Genomic DNA, 19,985 nt, shown 5'->3' on the forward strand with positions numbered 1-19,985 from the left:
CAAAGGGATGATAGATTTGGGGGAAAGAACTGAATCCACCTAGAAAACAAGTCCATCCACACGTAGCCACTAATGAATACTTACTAGTAATTCACATTGTTTTCTATTATACAAAGTAACCTATATGAAAAGTCTTTGTCAATGTGCTTAGCAAGTAACAGACACCCAGGGAATGTTAATTTCCCTTCTCCCTTTCTTCTGCAAACTGTTCTTGTGGCTTGTAAAACATTTTCATCTGAATTAGCTTATATAATTCTCATAGTGATTTTAAGAGATGTGTGTTGTTTTTAACTTCTGCTTTACGGAGGTGGAAGTCTGGAATTTGGAAGGATTTTTCTATGACTGTGCTGTCTAGCAATGGTAGAGCAGGGACTCAAACCCCAATCTTTTGACAACAATCTGGTTTTCATTCATTCCCCATTTGTGGATCATCTGGCATGTGTCTGGATCTGGGCCGGGCACCAGCCAAGGTCCCTGCCTGTAAGGAACTCACACTGGTTAGGGAAAGTCTTTCCTTTTTGCCATCCTGTCTGAGACAGCACCATTTTTTTTTTTTTTTTCCTGGCCCTAATTAATGACTCATTCATATCCCAAGGCCCAAGGATGAATAGCTATATTCAGGTTTCCAATTTACGGTAATTTTCTTTGGAAACCAACCAGTTTTGGGTCTCTATTTCAATCTGCCCACACACTTCATAGTTAAACTGTCAAAAATGATGCGGAATGTGGAAATATTTTTTACAAGGCCCCCAAGAGGGGCATTTTAGGAGTCCGTGACACCCTGACTCTCTTCAGTCTGATAAACAGGGAGGGATATGTCCTAGAGTCAATGCATACCCAACTGTTGTGGTTTTTTTTTGTTTTAAGTTTGTTTTGTTTTTCTTATAAGACAAAGCTGGGTTTATTGCTTACCCTGGAAAGGAGACAGCTGCTCCAACCAAGGCTTGCGTATATCTCAGAGGGGTAAATGTAAAGTTAGGTTATTCACTGAGACTCTGAGGTCTAGTTTAATTCAAGTCTTTTATTTATTTATTTATTTATTTATTTATTTATTTATTTATTTATTTTTAATGTTTTATTTATTTTTGAGACAGGGAGAGACAGAGCATGAACAGGGGAGGGTCAGAGAGAGGGAGACACAGAATCTGAAACAGGCTCCAGGCTCTGAGCTGTCAGCACAGAGCCCGACGCGGGGCTCGAACTCACGGACCGTGAGATCATGACCTGAGCCGAAGTCGGCCGCTTAACCGACTGAGCCACCCAGGCGCCCCAATTCAAGTCTTTTAATGTGGTTCTCGATTACAGTCATGGTATTGTTTTAAAACTTGACAATTAAGGAGAAGAAAAGGCTTAGAAAACTCTTTAAAGGTTTGGGACTATTGTCCAGGTTTTCCTCTGGTCACACTGTAACATAATTAGTCCCCCAAAAGTCCAGCCGTGGGGCGTAAGGACTGAGACGTCAGTGGCCTCTGTATGAGCATGCGTGGCCACTTTGATTTTTCTTAATCCATTGCTACTTTCCCAGTTCAGTCCAAGGACAAATCCTCTTTTTCTCTCTACCCTCCCCCCCCCAAAAAGCTGGAACTTCCAGGGAGCATCATGGACATGACAAAATAATAATTGCAACAATTGTGACAATGTAACAGCCATTTGTTTTAGCCCCGACTATGTGCAGGCAACTGGGCTAAGTATTCCACACGGATTCCTCTTCTTCAAACCCCACGGCAATGCTGTCAGGTGGGTGCTGTTCTATTCTTACTTGTAAATCAGGATAATGAAACTTTCTGAGGTTGAATAACTGAGACAAGGGGTTGAGTGCTGGAGCCAGAATTCAAGACGAGACTATGTGAGCTTTTAACTTTTAGGCTACAGAAGCTGTCTCTCTTTTTATTTTTATTTTTTATTATTTTTTTAAAATTTTTTCAATGTTTATTTATTTTTGGGACAGAGAGAGACAGAGCATGAACGGGGGAGGGGCAGAGAGAGAGGGAGACACAGAATCGGAAACAGGCTCCAGGCTCTGAGCCATCAGCCCAGAGCCTGATGCGGGGCTCGAACTCCCGGACCGCGAGATCGTGACCTGGCTGAAGTCGGACGCTTAACCGACTGCGCCACCCAGGCGCCCCCTGTCTCTCTTTTTAAAATGTATTGTTCCTACAGCTAATTGCTCTAAAGCAACGTCCAAATGTTTGCTCCCAAGGGAGACGATGGGCTCGCTGGGTACAGAGCTCCTGTGTTCTTTCAGCCTGGTGGGAAGTTCAACGTGTAGCCCGCGTTCGAGTGATTAGGTAGCCCCTCCCCTTCTCGGGATGGTCTCCCACTTTTGCACTGTTCTGCCTGGTTCCCTGGAAGCCTTCCAGGTAAAAACGGCTTCCTCAGTAACTGCGGGCCCACCCACTGGCCCCTCTGCCACAGTGAATCCATGGCTGTGTGACCCGTGGTTTCTTAAAGGTGTTTCTGTTGGGATACTCCCGACGGCTTTGACGCATGTTATGACAAATTAGTGGTGAAGAAGACACTTCCTTGGGCTAGATGGAATGGATATTCAAATAAATAAGAGAAAACTGTCAACATAAATGGTGGTTGCTGAGAAGCGGGGAGGCTTTGAACAACTGGTTCCTTTATTTCCCTGGCTTTGGACAGACATATCTAATTGTTCCAGAGATATGAAATTCTACCAGTTTAAAAAGCTTCCTGGAGTAGACGATCCCAGGAATCGCTTCCCTGTAGCCAGTGTGTATCAGCTGGGTGATTCTTTCTTTTTTTCTCTTCTTTTTTAAAAAACTTTTTAAAAGTTTATTTATTTAAAGACAGAGCGTGCGCATGCACACAAGTGGGAGAGGGATAGAGAGAAGGAGAGACAGAATCCTAAGTAAGCTCCAAACAATCGGTGTAGAGCCCGATGTGGGGTTCAAACTCATGAACCGTGAGATCATAACCTGAGCCAAGATCAAGAGTTGGATGCTTAACTGACTGGGCCACCCAGGCATCCCTGTAACAGCTGGGTGATTCTTTCTTTCTTTCTTTCTTTCTTTCTTTCTTTCTTTCTTTCTTTCTTTCTTTCTTTCTTTCTTTTCTTCCTTCCTTCCTTCCTTCCTTCCTTCCTTCCTTCCTTTCTTCTTTTCTTTCTTTCTTTCTTTCTTTCTTTCTTTCTTTCTTTCTTTCTTTTTTTCCTTCCTTCCTTCCTTCCTTCCTTCCTTCCTTCCTTCCTTTCTTTCTTCTTCTCTTTCTTTCTTTCTTTCTTTCTTTCTTTCTTTTGTATAATTAATTGTCAAATTGGCTAACATGCAATGTATACAATGTCCTCTTGGTTTTGGGGGTAGATTCCTGTGATTCACCCAATGCTCATCCCAACAAATGCCCTCCTCAATGCCCATCACCCATTTTCTTTTCTCCCCTGCTCCCCCACCCCTAATCAACCCTCAGTTTCTTCTCTGTATTTAAGAGTCTCTTATGGTTTAAAAAAAAAAAAAGAGTCTCTTTTGGTTTGCCTTTCTCTCTGTTGGAAAATATTTTTTCCCTTCCTTCCCCCATGGTCTTCTGTTAAGTTTCTCAAGTTCCACATATGAGTGAAAACCTGTGATATCTGTCTTTCTCTGACTGACTTATTTCACTTAGCATAATACCCTCCACTTCCATCCATGTTGTTGCAAATGGCAGGATTTCATTCTTTCTTATTACCAAGTAGGGTTCCGTTGTATATGTAAACCACATCTTCTTTACCCATTCATCAGTTGATGGACATCTGGTCTCTTTCCATAATTTGGCTATTGTTGAAAGTGCTGCTATAAACATTGGGGTACATGTGCCCCTATGAATCAGCACTCCAGTGTCCTTTGGGTAAATTCCTAGTAGTGCTATTGCTGGGTCGTAAGGTAGCTCTATTTTTAATTTTTTGAGGAACCTCCACACTGTTTTCCAGAGCGGCTGCACCAGTTTGCATTCCCACCTCTTTTTTATTTGAGTTTTCTCTTATTTATTTGAATATCCAGTGCAAGAGGGTTCCCATTTCTCCACATCCTCACCAGCATCTGTTGTTTCCTGAGTTATTAATTTTAGCCACTCTGACTGGTGTGAGGTGGTATCTCAGTGTGGTTTTGATTTGTATTTCCTTGATGATGAGTGACGTTGGGCATCTTTTCATGTATCTGTTGGCCATCTGGATGTCTTCTTTGGAAAAAGTGTCTGTTCATGTCTTTTGCCCATTTCTTCACTGGATTATTTAGTTTTTTTGGGTGTTGAGTTTGGTAAGTTCTTTATAGATTTTGGAGACTAACCCTTTATCCGACATGTCATTTGCAAATATCTTCTCCCATTCTGTCGGTTGCCTTTTAGTTTTGTTGATTGTTTCCTTTGCAGTGCAGAAGCTTTTTATCTTGATGAGGTACCGGGTGATTATTTCTAATAACAAATTGAATCCCCCTACCTGGAAACCCTGAATTCATTAATAATGATTTTTCCTTAAGTAGAAATGGACAAAGGATTGCCCACTTGATAGAGGGGGTCACGACTGTTCCACTTGATTGTCTCAGGAACAGGGGCTGTGATGGAAGAAAGGGCTCGCGGAAGGGAGTGGGGAGCTCCAAAAACAAGCTCAGAAGTGGAGGGCCATGTCCCAGAGATCAGGAACCATGGCCATAAGAACATCTGGAATCGCTATGTATGTTCTGTGTTTGCTTAGCTAGTGCTTCCTGGGCAACAAGAACAAAAAACGATGAGGGGGAGGTGGTGTGGGGATGGTTGAATCTTAGGGAACTGGGGAGAGAACAGCCCCGAGGGCAGGTGAGAAGAGCAGCCTGACTCTATGTCACCTGAACTAACAAAAGGTAACAGCATGGGGAGTAACATGGGGTCTCTGATATTCAATGGTGGGAAGACCAGATTAGAGTTGATGTGAATCCTACCATGGTCTTCAACATACTTGTAAACTCTTAGTGAAGTTCATGGCATCTTGACATACCCTGGTACAATTACATCTCCTTCCTGAATTGTGGCCCTTGCATTCCTCGTATTTTTATCCGTTCTAGTCAAAGATTGCTATTTTATATGGAACTAAGGCAGGGAGAAAAGGAAACAGATTTCTTGGAACAGGTGGGCTTTAAAGGTGAAGCTCTGGGAACAGAGGCTTCTTTAGTTTAGAAGGAAGGCAACCACAAGTAAAGAAGCAAAACAAAGAAAGGAAGAAACAGTAAAGAGAGAACACAGACACATCATTTCAGTGGCATGTGTCTTATCATATGCAATGACTTTACAGTCTCCCATTTATTCAGTATTTATTAAATACTCCTCCATGCCTAGGGACTAACTGCACTGTTTCCTCTGGATGAAGCATATAGGAATTAGACTTGGAGAAGCTGGGTCCAGTAGGGGAGTTAAATTACCTAACGGAGGCAGGTGGCGAGAAGTAGGAGACGGAGGTTCAGAGCCAGTGCCATGGGACTCAGAGAAGGGGATCCGTCTCAGCTGGGGCAGTATGGGGAAGGCTTGGGGAGAAGGAGGCCTGAGAACTAGGTCTTGAAGAATCGCAAGTGGGGTTTGGCCACGTCAGCCTGGTGGGACGTCTTTGGCGGGGAGAACATCAAGGACCAAGGCACAGAACGAGATAGCGCAGGGCTCAATAAGAGAAGAAAGCCTGGGCCAAAGGAGGCCTGATATGGACTGGGAGAAAGTTATTTGGAATGAAGTTCCAATCCAAGATCTGGAGGTTTTTGAATTCCATTTTGGTCAATGGGGAGACACTGGAAGCTTTCAGCTTGTCCATAGATGGCTGGAAGGAGTGGCGTGCAGGCTGTGGACAATGCTCTGGAGTTAGGGGGACTGCAGAAGTCTACCTTCCCCCGCTTACTGCGAATGATGATGTTATCAATGTAATTGATCGTAGGCTGCTTCAGGCTGCAGTGGCCACTGCTGAGAAAAGAACTCTGCATGGGAAAGAAGTTACAAAGGTCAGAGACATTGTGAGGCAACTCGGTATGATGCTGAATGATGGATTCTTCTGACCCCATCACTGCTTCTCAGTGGTGGTTTCCTCTGGACCCTGCTTGCCCCAGTTCAGACTTCACTCTTAGTATTTGGAAGCCGAACAACCCTCTTTTTGTGAAGCGTTTACACGTTAAGCACGAGGGAATTGCCTGGTAGGGCACAGACTTTAAACACACACAAAAATAGTCACTGTTCTTGCTATGGCAGCTTTGTCTCCCCAGTCACACCGACCTTCCACGCTGGAATTCTGAGGAACTAGATGAAGTGATTCTGAGCAAATTTGTGGAAAAATATGACCCAGATGATCATGACCAAATCAATTGTGTTCCTAAGTGTTGGTTTTTTCCCACAGGGTGAGCAATCTCATAGTACGATGAAGTATTATCTGGAAGTTGAATATTAGTGTGCTTCAGTGCCATCATCCATAGTCATTCTGAGGAGGGATGAGGGATGAATAACATGCATTTAAAACTGTGCTCAGTCAGACTGGGTCCCTCGTTGGTCACCAGCCGAGCTCCCACTTGGCAACCAGCTCCAACTCCTCATGTGGTAAGATAAGATGACTTTATCACTTTAAAAACACTTTTTTTTTTTAAACGTTTATTTATTTTTGAGACAGAGAGACAGAGCATGAATGGGGGAGGGGCAGAGAGAGAGGGAGACATAGAATCGGAAGCAGGCTCCAGGCTCTGAGCCAGCAGCCCAGAGCCTGACGCCGGGCTCGAACTCACGGACCGCGAGATCGTGACCTGAGCTGAAGTCGGACGCTCAACCGACGGAGCCACCCAGGCGCCCCTAAAAACACTTTTAAAAGTGTTGTTATGTTATCCAGAATTCCTCATAGAAATTTCCAGAAGTCTGGTGCAGAAGTCCAGCATCTATGCATCATAAGGAAAAGATACAGTTCATCATCTTTTAAGAACTCTCTAGTTATTTAGAACTGATCCTTGGGGCGCCTGGGTGGCGCAGTTGGTTAAGCGTCCGACTTCAGCCAGGTCACGATCTCGCGGTCTGTGAGTTCGAGCCCCGCGTCGGGCTCTGGGCTGCTGGCTCAGAGCCTGGAGCCTGTTTCCGATTCTGTGTCTCCCTCTCTCTCTGCCCCTCCCCCGTTCATGCTCTGTCTCTCTCTGTCCCAAAAATAAATAAACGTTGGAAAAAAAAAAAAAAAAAAAAAGAACTGATCCTTTATGAGCCCACCCCACGTAAGGGAGCCTCTCTCTTATTATCCCCTAATCTCATTTTCCTTTCATTTTCTGAAATTATCCTGTTTATTGTTTGCCTCTTGATTATCTGTCCCTTCATGAGAATGTCAGCCTCCAGTGAGCAGAAACCTTGTCCACCTGGCTCACTGCTGCATTCATGCCTGGGATAGTGGGGGACCTACCATTTACCTCCTTCTATTTCTTGGGTTAGGCTTTGTGCATGCCCCTCCTTGAGGTCTGACCTCCAGATATGAACACTCTTTATCATCCCTCTTTTCCCTTCATCTCATGTTGAGCCTTACATAACATAAAAGGCAGAAGTGGGACCTGCTTAAATAGGTGGCTCCTTAAGGTTCTTGTTAATAGATAAGAGCCCTTGCTGGCTCATTGACACCCTTTGACATTGGTTTATACTGTAGTTACATAGAAGTCTCTGTCTCTAAAGAAGGATTAATCAATGTATACTGAAAAATGTTTCATCTCGTTTTCTAAATTTATTATTCTTTGCAGTGATGTTGGAATGGGAAGGCAGGTAGGCGATGACGCCGCTCTTTAGCCAAAGACCCCCAGGAACTCACCTGTGGTTGAACAGGTTGGGTTTGTTACTCATTGGTGGGGAGGACACGTGCCATGGAAATCTTGAGGTGTCTCAGTAAGAGAGCGTGAGAAAGGAAGGATAGCATTTGGTCTTGCATTCAGTGCTTTTTGGGAGGGTTTGATGAAGAGTAGCTTTGCTCTGCATTGGATGTTGTCACTAAATGGGGAAAATTCTGGTTTTTTTTTTAATTTAAATTTTTATTTTTGAGAGAGAGGGAGGGAGGGAGGGGCAGGGAGAGAGGGGGACAGAGTTTCTGAAGCAGGCTCTGTGCTGACAACGGCCCGATGTGGGGCTCAAACTCAAGAACCACGAGATCATGACCTAAGCTGAAGTCAGATGCTCAACCGACTGGGCCATCCAAGTGTCCCTGTGGTTGGGTATCTTAGTAATTCTTATGGAGAAGGCAAAAAGAACAGAGGAGGCTGGAGCTGTGACTGGTAAGGAAATGGCAGTCATTCATATTACCGGCGACAGGAAGATGGGGGTCATTTTTGTTTAAGCAATGTTCTTATTTTTGTCTCTGTTCAGATGACTATGAGGTGTTTTAGGTTTCGACTTGATCTATCCTGGTCGCACAATGGCTTTGTCTGGTATTGATGTTCTGTGGAATTGCTTACGTTCAACCGAAGAACATCGGGGTCTAGCTGTGCGTGTCAGGCCAGCTCCTGAAGGTCAAGAGCTTCTCTGTTTCTCACCGACAAATCACAGACAGCTGAGGGGAGGCTTCTGCCATGATTTGGGTGAACTAGAGGAGCCAGGTGAATGATATTTGAGCAGCACATGAAAAAGTCTCACCTCAAACCACCTAAAGTGTAGGCTCCATTTTTAACACATAAATAGTCTTTTATGGAGGTGAAATTTGCATTTAACAATTTAGTTGCTACTACCTGTATGGGAACATGGAATAATTTTTCTCTAATTTTGTACAAATAAACAGGTTTACTTAAATGTTGACAAGAGCGTTGCTTTCGTTTTTTTTTTTTTTAAATGTTAATTTATGTTTGAGAGAGAGAGAGAGAGAGAGCAAGCAGGGGAAGGGTAGAGAGAAAGGGAGGGAAAGAATCCCATGCACACTTTATGCTGTCAGTGCAGAGCCTGACACGGGGCTTGAGCCCATGAACTGTGAGATCATGACCTGAGCTGAAATCAAGAGTTGGATGCGTAACCGACTGAATCATCCAGGCGCCCCCAAGAGTGTTGCCTTCTTAAATTCTCTGTTCCTTCCAACCCTGTCGACATTTTCATGCTGCATCAAGAGGGATTTCTTTTCTTGGGATCCAAACACCAGAGATCTACTAGGTGATAGTTATATACACGGGCTGGAGAACTGGGGCTCCACAGGTTTGAGATGGGACACAGTTGCATGCCTTTAAGGAAAATTGCTTCCTGTTAAAACCTGGCAGAGGAAGCAGGAGTGTCCTAACAGAGGCAGGAGGATTGCTATTTAAACTCAGACTTTGAAGTCAGGCAGACCTGGATTTGAATCATCCCAGGCCTCCCATTTACCTGCTGTGTGACCTTGGGCAGGTTACCCAGTCTCTGTCCATCTGTTACGTCCACTGTAAAGCAGTGATAAATATGCCCATAAGTTTGTTGAGAGGAGTAAACCAACAATGACAATGGAAACATGTTACTTGCGTGTAATAGATGTGTAATGTGTGGTAGTTTTATGTACCGTGACAACCTTAAAAATAAAACAGCCCGTTGGTTTGCCAGCAAAATGCATTTATTCAGGATTAACAGAGGAATTGCAAATCAGGACAAGCAACCTATGGTAACCCACAGGCAAGTCTGGAGAACAAAGGAGAGGGGCTTGCTTTTCTAGAGGAAAGGAGATAGTCGGGAGGGGCTGTTTGGAAGGAAAGTCCATTGGAGGAGAGCAGGAGCTTGGGGGTTGTGGCGACTTCTCATTGGCTGGGTTGTTGTTGGGTCAGGAGAAACTCTTCTTTCTTCCAGCTGGAAAATGCAAGGTAGGCTTCTTCTGCTGGGGTCTGGGCAAGTGGCAGTGCTGGAAAGTTCCGCCTTCAGGGCTTGCCCACTCCACTTAAAATGAGGGTTTTTGTTTTGTTTTGTTATTATTCATATTCACCATAGCTACCAGATAACTGCTACCCACCAATCATTTGGATTCAGGTGACTAAGGACTAGTTCTGGCTGGTCATGAGTGAATTGTGCCATTTTGAATGAGTCTCTCCATCTTTGTAAGCCTTAATTTGTTTATAAAAGCAGAAGGATAATGCCCAACTCTTTGCACTGCCCAGAGTTTTGGTGAGGATGGGACAGGGCAATAAAAGCCCACGCATATTTATGTGATGGCACCACAGGCAAGGCGTGGTGCAAAGGCACGTGCCATCACGCAGTGTGAGACGCTGTTAACGAAACTTAGAAATTGATCATCTTCTCGCTCCTAAAAAGTTGCCTTTAAGGCGAATTTCGTTAGAGCATATTCTTTGTGTTTTTTAATTTTGGGGGCATTTAATATACAGAAGTACAACATTTTACACGTGTTTATCTCCATGTAGCCACTACCCAGATTAGGATTGATGTTTCCAGTGCTTGGAAGGGTTCGTCATGCCCCTTCCAAGCCAACACCCCTTCCCTGCAGAGGTTGCCATTTCTGTCACCACCGATTTGTTTTTGCCTATATTGTAACTTCACATGAATAGAATTGTACAGGGGGTTCTCATTTGTGTCTGGCTTAATTTGTTTTCATAATGATTATGAGAGTTATTCTGGCTGTGTGTGCCAGGAGTTTGTTTTTTGTTTTGTTTTGTTTTTAATGGAGTATTTTAATGGAGTAAGGAGTATTCCTTTGTTTACCACGATTTGGCAGCCTATAGCAGCCATTCTACTGGTGATGGACATTTGGGCTATTTCTGGTTTTCAGCTGTTGTAAGTAAGTCTGCTATGAACCTTTTAATCTTTATGTTTATTTATTTAAAGCTTATTTATTTTGAGAGAGAAAGAGAGTGCAAGCAGGGGAGGGGCAGAGAGAGAGGGGGAAGAGAGAGAGAATCTTAAGCAGTGGTGTGGGGCTGATGTGGGGCTCGATCTCACAAACTGTGAGATTGTGACCTGAGCCAAAATCAAGAGTGGATGCTCAACCGACTGAGCCACCCAGGTGTTCCTCTTATCCTTTAATATTGGTTTCTATTATATAATTTCAGATGTTTCCTGAGAGACATTTTGACCTTGACAAGTAATAGGAAACATCAAATATTCAAGTGAAGGCTTCCACAGGACAACGACAATTTTTTTTTAATTTAAAAGAATTTTTAAAAATTTAAATTTTTTTTTTATTTTTAAATTTACATCCAAGTTAGCATCCAAGGTGGTGCAATAATGATTTCAGGAGTAGATTCCAGTGATTCATCCCCTGTGTATAACACCCAGTGCTCATCCCAACAAGTGTCTCCCTCAACGCCCCTTCCCCATTTAGCCCATCCCCCCCACCCACAACGCCTCCAGCAACCCTCAGTTTGTTCTTTAATTTTAAGAGTCTCTTCTGTTTTGTCCCCCTCCCTGTTTTATATATTTTTTGCTTCCCTTCCCTTATGTTCATCTGTTTTGTATCTTAAATTCCACATATGAGTGAAGTCATATGATATTTGTCTTTCTCTGACTAATTTGGCTTAGCATAATACCCTCTAGTTTTATCCACGTTGTTGCAAATGGCAAGATTTCATTCTTTTTGATTGCCAAGAAATACTCTATTGTATATATATACACCATATGTTCTTTATCCATTCATCTGTCAATGGACATTTGGGCTCTTTCCATCCTTTGGCTATTGTCGATAGTGCTGCTATAAACATGGGGGTGCATGTGCCCCTTCGAAACAGCACACCTGTATCCCTTGGATAAATTCCTAGTAGTGCAATTGCTGGGTTGTAGGGTAGTTCTATTTTTAATTCTTTGAGGAACCTCCATACTCTTTTCCAGAGTGGCTGTACCAGTTTGCGTTCCCACCAGCAGTGCAAAAGACATCCTCTTTCTCCACACCCTCGCCAACATCTGTTGTTGCCTGGATTATTAATTTTAGCCATTCTGACTGGTGTGAGGTAGTATCTCGTGGTGGTTTTGATTTGTATTTCCCTGATGATGAGTGATGTTGAGCATCTTTTCATGTGTCTCTTAGCCATCTGGATGTCTTCTTTGGAAGTGTCTATTCATGTCTTTTGCCCATTTCTTCACTGGATTATTTGTTTTTTGGGTGTTGAGTTTGATAAGTTGTTTATAGATTTTGGATACTAACCCTTTATGTGATATGAGAACAACGACAATTTCAAACGCTATCATTCTTGTAAGTAAATCACAACATCATAAAGCCAGGCTCTGGCATTTTTTTTCCCTTTGGCACACAAGCAGAATAGTCCCCAGCAACATTTTTCATACTGCAGATTGGGAACCACCAGTGTGTTGTAAAGTAAGAAAAAATTTTTGTGAGGAAATAGAACATAAGAGGAACACTCACATTTTTTCAGCTCGGTAAGGGCAAGAATTGTTATCTGCAGACTTCTGTTCCAATGATACATGCCAAGTGTTTTCTGGGTTATAACTGTAAAGAGAAATTGTCCCGAGCCCTGAGTGATGGAATCTTCTTTCTGGGAAGAAACTAACATTCCTGCTAAAGCATTGAAGATTTTCTCAAGTTAATGGGATTAAGTCTTGCTCAAGGAAATGGGTTACCTACTCACCCAACTGACTGTCAGTATCAGTTAAGAATCTAGTGACCTTTATCCAAATATAGTAAAACCCTGGACTGTGAGTAACTTGTTTTGCAAGTGTTCTGCTAGATTAACAAACATTTCTAATAAATTTTAACTTGATAAACGAGCCACGTCTTGCAATACAAGGAGTACATGATGTCAAATGTCACATGACAACAACTGAGCCAATGGTTCTTGAAACTCACTTTGATATACAAGTGCTTTGGATTACAAGCATGTTTCTGGAACAAATTATGCTTGCAAATCAAGGTTTTCCTGTATTTCTTTTTTCCTTTCTTTTTTTTTTTTTACTTGTTAGTGCAACAATAGCTACTTTGTTTTTCCATAAAACGGCTCCACCACAAATAAATCTTTGAATGGTTTACTACAGACCTTTTGTTTTTTGAACAGCAAGATTGTAAACATAACTCTGAAATGTGTTCGTAATTAGATCGATAAAAAGTTTCCTTAACACTATGTAAAATATTTTTCTTTCTGTGGGTCAAGATAAGAAAAGTCTGAAAGTCACCGATTCCAGGGGACAGGACAGTGGCAGGCTGGTGGAAAAGAACACATGGAAATTGGTAGTTTCCCAGGGTGGGACCCTAGATCTCCGCAGTGGATTACAGAGGCTCTCATCCCCAGACAATACCTTCGAGACCAGGTCCGGGCTCACCAAGGGATCCCGGCAAACAGGGTCTGCATCAGGACATCACTCTGGGCTGACTCCCGCCTCTGTGTGAGTGAGCTGAGTAGCCTCAGGCCAGGTTGACTGATGTGGCCAACAGGTGGAGGGCGAGTCTGAAGGGCAGAGTGCAAGAAGCTGGAGTCTACAATAACCCTGGGAATAATCATCTTATGGGTCTTAGATCTTCTTGGAATTCCTGGCCATGGAAAGCAACATCTTGTGGCCTCACTAGATGATAAAACCCACAAACACATGAGGTTGCCCGTCAACGATTGTTGCCCTTACCAAGCTGAAAGGACATATCCTAGGACATAGTGAGTGTGCGATAACATCTGTAGAATGAATGAATGTGAACTTTCTGTCACCAAGGGGTCCTGGTGTGCCTCCCTCTGCTCAGAAGTCCTTTTTCTACTTTCTTGGACAGGTCAGGGCCTAGCCCAGGGCTGGTTGATGATTGCTCCTCCTGGTTCCTGGGTTTCTAACTCATGTGTTTCTTTCCCAAAGGGCCAGGGGCTGGAGCTTGACTGGTGGGCTTTTGGCCAGGGCCCTCAAAGTAAACGATTACCTGGATCCTATTTCCAGGGACTTGGCGCAAGCTGTTGGCTCTCAGTATGACCAGTCAGAGGAAAGAGGAAATTAACAGAGAAAGAAAAATAGAGCATAGATAATTATTGTAAACATGACAGCAAGGGAAGGAAAAGGAGGGTATATTTACTGTATCATTGAACAGTGAATGGAATATTAGATGAGCAAATCCCTGAAAACGATTAAAGATATCTTAATATTTTATAAAGGGGGTCATTGGGCAATATGTACATTCTGAAATCACGAACTTTAGAACATGAAATAAATCATGTTTGCGTATCTCTGTTTGTTACTCTGCTGGAAATGATTTGATCTGCTTAGTATGAGTTAGTACTATGGATTCCCAAAAGTATGTTTTCTTCTTTCTTTTCCTCACATAGTTGAATATTTAAAAGCAGGTTGACGGTTTTATGTCTTTACTTGTTTGTTTCCATTGTGTCTTAGCCTGGGTTCTGCAGAAGACAGGCTTCTTGAAGATTTTGCTGGGGAGTGTGAGCTCTGGGAAAGCAGGAATGTTGTGTAACTGAGTTGCCTGCAGCAATTATCTGCAATCACTGATTCCTGGTGGCAGGATCATGCCGGACCCCCTGAGGAGCCATATGCAATGAATCTGAAGACTGGTCATCAGGGGAAGAAAGTGGAAGGATTGCCTGCCAAGTTCTGTTCCCTGTAGGCCATAGGTTTGCCTGTCAGATGTCAACTCTCACATCTTCCAGGATGGAGATTTTTGGGTACCAAATGGGTTCCCGAGGCATCCCACTCTGTGTCCACAGAGAGGCGCTGGTGCGGGCAGTGAAGAGCCTTGAGGTGTAAGTGGGGATGACAGGAGCTGTTGGTGAGTACCCAGTGAAGGCTGAAACAAAAGATAAGTGAGGCTGAGGGGGGCCAAAGTCGTAAATAAGAGATGTCCCATACAAATGGTGAAGCGGTAACACCACACAGGTTATTCCTTGGGACAGTGTTTTGGTCAGAAAGATGGAGAATGAAAATATTTAGACATCGACTTCAGCCTTGAATTTCGTTTCTTCTTAGTAGTAATCTTAGTACCGTAAAGTCTTCTTAATATATTTGCCCAGAGCTGAAAAAAAACAACAACACAAAGTTCCAGCTGAAGATCTATCAACACACCTCACTTCTGAACGCCATTGCATGGTGGTTCCTCGCACGGCACATATTCTCTCTGAGATCCTATCCACAGCCTGGATGTCTGTATGATTCCCATCTCGAAATTACCATGTCAGCTTCCCTTCTGAACCGAGGGTCCATTTACTTTATTACCTTTAAGAATCTTCCCATAGGAACTTGCAATGTAACTTGCAATATAACCCGCGACAGAAATCAACACTGAAATCTTGCCCTCTTGCCTGCTTAGTCTATATGACTGGAATGCATAGGGCCAGGTCTGCAGCTCTGCCCTCTCTTTTCTCTTCCCTGGTCTGCCGCCTTTTTTCTCTTCTCTGAAGTGACTTCTTTTGTTCGTCTCCTCTGGCCTGGGTTACAGCCACAAATGGCCTCCTGACTGTCTCTCTCCTTTCAGTCTCTTCTGCCAATCCTCTGGGGGAACATCACCGACTGCCCAGAGACCAAGGGGGAGAAGTCACATGGTCTGGTGATTCTCAACCAACAGAAAAGCAGGTGTCTAGGTGGGATCTGAGGGTTTATAACAATTACCAAAACTGGCTCTTGCTTGTTCCCCAAGTCTACCAACAGTTGTGATGTGATTCCCTCTGCTTTCTGCCATGACTTCTTCACCTGTAACCTTCTGGGAGGTGAGTTCTTGGACATTCAGTACTGCTCTTCGTCCCCCATAAGCAAGTGTTTACGACGTGCTACAGCGTGACTGTGTGAATTTAGTGGTGCCTGGAGATCTGGGGGTGATGTTGGACCTATGACACAGAACATTTCTCCACAAATACCACAGGAAGGCACACCCAAGGAGCCAGTGTCCAGCCGGCCCTTCCTGGCTCTTAGCCCAGCTTGGATTTCCTGTCCCACTTGCTGGTCAGGGGAAAAAAAAGATGATTTTGGTTAAACTTCTGGGGTCGGGGGTAATTTAACGGAGTGACTATTGGAAAGCACAGTATAACATGTAAACTAACGCCTAATGTTGCAGTAATATGGATTTCCTGTGGGCCAGCTATGTTCAGTCTTGAGTGGAGGCATTGAGAGACATAAAATGTGGAAGGTATATTCCCCTAAAATGCAGGGGGCAACCTATGTACGTGGACCAAGTACAAGGTCAGAGAACGCAGGGCTGAAATGTAGGGGCAGAGATAGAGGCTGTTGGAGGAGATTTTGCAGCGTCTTTAAGAGCCAGTCATGGAACAAAATCTGCAAAAGAACCACCTTGGCCTTAGACTGTGTTTTAGAATTGTAGCTCACAACATATCCAGTGCCTTTGCCTGGTTTTCATAAAGTAGGATGGTGAGGGAACATCTTACCCGCCTGGACTTTCAACCGAAGGTTCACAAGGCACCTTTTCTGGTCATTCTAGTTACTGGCTATTTTTCTGTGATTCTGAAACACGGGAAGGAAGGGAGAGACATTCCGTCATCTGTCTGTTTTTTTGCTTACTTTGCATGATTGAATTTTCAACTGTGCTTTCAAATGTTGGCAGCTTGTAGACTGAGACACTGCAAATCCCTGATAGAGATTCCAATCATGGGTTAATGAAAGCCGTAAGGAAATAAGCATGGACGCGTTGCCTTCCATCAGTGTTTACTGTATGACATGGAGATTAATTTTCTTTTAATTAGAATCATCAGTGTGGCCTCAATTTCTTTAATGAATGCCAGGTTAAATCCATTACTTATTTCCCAGCTGTGAATGAGTTCCCTTCTTCATTAACATTTGCATATTCCAGAGGTCAGATTTTTCTGTCTTCACCTAGCAGGCATTTTCCCTTTTGTTTCACGGTTAGGGTACGTAACTTGTTGCCTCTGTCAAAAACTGAACAGAAATAACATTTATGATCACTGCTCCTTGGGTTGAATGCACTCACTTGGCTTAGGGCAAAACTTCTCAACACCTAACGAAAATGCTTATTCTTAAAACAAACGTTAGATGATTGCTTCAGTTAGGTCAAACTCAGCGCCTGTGTTATGGGCTGAATTGTGCCTCCCACCCGGACCACTCATACATTGAAGCTCGAACACCCTATTCCTCAGACTATGACTGAGTTTGGAGATAGAGCCTTTAAAAAGCTGATTAGGTGAAAATGAAGCTGGTGGGTGAGTTTTCATCCAACCCGACTGGTGTTCTTGCAGGAGGAGAAAACTTGGACACACAAAGAGACACCAGGGATGGGCACGGAGGAAAGACCAAGCGAGGACACGGAAAGAAGGAGGCCACTTGTAAGCTGAGGAGAGAGGTCTCAGGGGAAAACAGAGCTACCAGCACCTTGACCTTTGGCTTCGAGCCTCTACAGCAGTGAGAAAATAAATTTCCATTGCTTAAACCATCCGGTCTTTGGCATTTTCTTACAGCAGCCCTAGTAGACTAATAGAACATCCAAAGTCAAGTTTATTATTTCCCTGTCCAAACCCATGTTCGTTTGTTCTGTGGCAAAGGCATTGACTGCTCACTGAATATCCATATAATTTCCCCTGAAAGCCCCGTGGACCCGCAGTTAGATGGCGCCATGCGGTAGTTCTGGTCTGTGGGCGACACCCATCTTATCCCCTGTCGCAGTGACCAAGGAGGCTGCTATTTCAGAGGCAGACCTCTAGGATGGTGGGGGGTCCCATCAGGTCCCTGGAAGACTGATTGGAACAAAACCTCCCATCAACCAGGGTAGGGGATGTCTCCCAGGTGAGAAAGAACTCATGACTGTATTAAGCCTAGGATTCGGAGGCTTTAATTTGTTTCTTCAGCTCAACTGTGTTTATCATGCATGACCGGGACAAGCCCCATCCTCTTAGTTCACCTGGGAATGTACATTTAACCATGTACTTGGACTCCCCTCACTTCATAATTTCGCATCCGATAGATCATCAGTCTTTTCCATTCTACTGTTGCAACATTGCACAAATCTGTCCCTACTTTCCATTCACAGAGCTGCTGTCGTTCCCTGAACAAATGATAGTGAGGATGATGACCATTGTTCCAGGCTCTGCTGTAGGGCTTTACATATATGAAGTCACCGAACCTCATAACCTATGAGGTAGGTACTGTTATTATCCCCCTTTGCAGGTGAAGAGATTGAGGTACAGAGAGTTTAAGTAACTCGTTCAAGTTCACACAACTTGTAAGTGACAGAGCTGGGATTTGAATATCGTCAATCTGGTTTCCATTGCTTTTGAATAAATGGCATTCATGGCATTAAAGTCCCTTCAAGGTCTAATCCCAGTGTACCTTCTCACTCTCTTCCCCCGTCAAGGACAACCCTCTACCCTGACTACTTCCAACCTTTTACTCTAGTGACAAGCTAGATTGTTTCTCCAAACCAATCCTGCCTTTTCCAACCTCTGTTTCATTGTTCAGTCTCTTCTATCAGAATCACTCTATTTCCCATTCCCTCTCCCCGCTCTTAGTCCTTCATATCTACATCCCATGTGTCCTGCAACATCCCACTCATTTGCTACCTCTTTTGGGAAGCCTTTCTTGGGTCATCTTCATTCAACACTCCCATAATTCCTTGCCTATACTTCCCTCTGGGTACTCATGTTTCACTTATTTGTGTGTGTGTGTATCTTTCTCCATGCAGTATAAACTCCCTGAGCACTGGGACCATGTTTTCTTTGTCTTTAGATCCCGTCTGTAGATAATGAGCACCAGTGCATTGCACAGAATTGTGGAGTTGTAGATGTGAATTGTAATTAATGGAAAATTTCCTCGAGTGCACTGCTACTTAACAGAATATAATAATGTTACCCCTTCTCACTTTGGCCACCATGGCTTAGAATTCCCAATCATACTGAGTGAAAGTGACTTTGTTAACATCAGAACATTTTTTTCTTCATTCCCCCATCTGCTTTCATTTCTCTGATTTGGTGCTATCGCTTCTCGTCTGTGTTATGTTAGCAAATCGCTCCTTTGGTTTTTATATTACAGCTGAGTTTCAATAGATTTCAATTATTTCTTAGCTTTGATTTATTGATTAAGAGCAGCCTTTTATCCTGGTGGTACTTTTCAAGCATGTGGTGATAGATGTTCCAGCACATTGGAAGGAAAGAGAAGGATGGTGTTCCTGCCTTTTTCCCCTGCAAATTTCACCTTTGAGCATTAATGAAGCCTCAGGCCTCTTCTCTCACGGGTGGGCAGGAAGCTGAAAGGAAAGTGGAGTTTGGTCACTCTTGCTACAAGTGCTCCTGGTTTGAATGCAGGTTGGAATTGAAACCTGAACAGAATTTTCTGAGGATTCCAAGTGATCATTTTTCCTCAGGAAGGTATTTGTGTTCATTGAATTCTTTCCATGGTATGGCAGCCATCCTCCAAGATGGCCTCCAAGGGTCCTTGCCTCCCGGTATCTATGCTTTTGTGCTGTCCTCTCCCACACTAAATAAGGGAACAATCCCATGTTTATATGCTTGCTTTTATTTTTTTTTTTTAATTTTTTTTTCAATGTTTATTTATTTTTGGGACAGAGAGAGACAGAGCATGAACGGGGGAGGGGCAGAGAGAGAGGGAGACACAGAATCGGAAACAGGCTCCAGGCTCTGAGCCATCAGCCCAGAGCCTGACGCGGGGCTCGAACTCACGGACCGAGAGATCGTGACCTGGCTGAAGTCGGACGCTTAACCGACTGCGCCACCCAGGCGCCCCTATATGCTTGCTTTTAAAGTAAACTGTACATCCAATGTGGGGCTTGAACTCAGCACCCCGAAATCAAGAATCGCATGCTCCATGGACTGAGCCAGCGAGGTACCCCCAGCCAGCAATCCCATGTTAAGCAATAGAATATTGCAAAAGTGATGAGGTGTAACTTCCCGGGCTAGATTATAAAAGACATTCTGGTTTCCACCTTGCTGTATTCGATCGCTTGCTCTGGGGGAAGCCAGCCTCCCGGTAGTGAGGCCCTGGACAAATCCTTTGGAGAGGCCCATGTGGCCACGAATTGAGGCCTCCTGCCAACAGCCAGCAGCGACCCGGCAGTGACGTGAGTGAACCCTCTTGGAAGTAGACGCTCCATTCCTGGCCAAGCTTTCAGATGACTGCAGCCTCAACTGACATCTTGTCTTTAATTCGGGAAAGACTGGAGCTAGATCAGCCCAGCCAAGTTG

The 19,985-nt window shown here is 43.8% G+C and overlaps 1 long non-coding RNA gene across 1 annotated transcript; it reads left to right on the top strand.

Annotated features, from left to right (window-relative positions):
• The first annotated feature begins 11,971 nt into the window (after positions 1 to 11,971).
• LOC123609161 lies at positions 11,972 to 17,224 on the top strand. The gene is made up of 3 exons (XR_006717636.1): positions 11,972 to 14,599; positions 15,464 to 15,533; positions 17,031 to 17,224. It is a non-coding gene; the product is annotated as an uncharacterized LOC123609161 (long non-coding RNA).
• The last annotated feature ends 2,761 nt before the right edge of the window (positions 17,225 to 19,985 follow it).

Source organism: Leopardus geoffroyi, chromosome B2, assembly GCF_018350155.1.
Source record: "Leopardus geoffroyi isolate Oge1 chromosome B2, O.geoffroyi_Oge1_pat1.0, whole genome shotgun sequence".
Lineage (NCBI taxonomy): Eukaryota > Metazoa > Chordata > Mammalia > Carnivora > Felidae > Leopardus > Leopardus geoffroyi.